Here is a 675-nt window from a genome sequence, read left to right on the forward strand (position 1 = left end):
AAAAATCTGGAATCTGAGGGTGCAAAACAAATCTAAATATTGAGAAAATCGCCTTTAAAGTTGTCCAGATGAAGTTCTTAGCAATGCACATTACTAATCAAAAATTAAGTTTTGATATATTTACAGTAGGAAATTTACAGAATATCTTTACTTAATATCCTAATGATTTTTGGCATAATCTTGACTCATACAACGTATTTTTGACTATTGCTACAAATATACACGTGCTTTTTATGACTGGTTTTGTGGTCCAGGGTCACATACGGTAGGCTTTTATCTGTACCCTTCTGATACATGGATTATTACTAGACCATGATGGTCACAGCTAATTTAGATGGATCAGTCTAGCAGTTTTTATATGAATTATAATAATTATTTACATTTAGGAGGGTTGTGGAAGCACACACGTTTACTTAACTATAGTGGGGACAATTCTATTTTTTTTATACAGCTAGTTATAAATGCTATATTCTAACCCACACTCCTAACAGAAAAAAAATAGCATTTTTACAAATTTTGAAAACAATTTGAATTAGCTTGCATTGATTTTTTTTAAACAAATGATGACGTCACGAAAATATGGTTGGGGGATTTAGTCAGGTTTATCTCACTTCTGGGTACACTTCCCCAAAACAGTGGTCTCACTCTCACACACACACACACACACACACACAC

The 675-nt window shown here is 32.9% G+C and overlaps 1 protein-coding gene across 1 annotated transcript in view; it reads right to left on the minus strand.

Annotated features, from left to right (window-relative positions):
* Positions 1 to 675, minus strand: part of slc22a31 (solute carrier family 22 member 31) — a 21,120-nt gene that overhangs the window by 19,376 nt on the left and 1,069 nt on the right. The window lies entirely within an intron of this gene.

This window comes from Sinocyclocheilus anshuiensis, unplaced genomic scaffold (assembly GCF_001515605.1).
Source record: "Sinocyclocheilus anshuiensis isolate Anshui unplaced genomic scaffold, SAMN03320099.WGS_v1.1 scaffold1317, whole genome shotgun sequence".
Classification (NCBI taxonomy): domain Eukaryota; kingdom Metazoa; phylum Chordata; class Actinopteri; order Cypriniformes; family Cyprinidae; genus Sinocyclocheilus; species Sinocyclocheilus anshuiensis.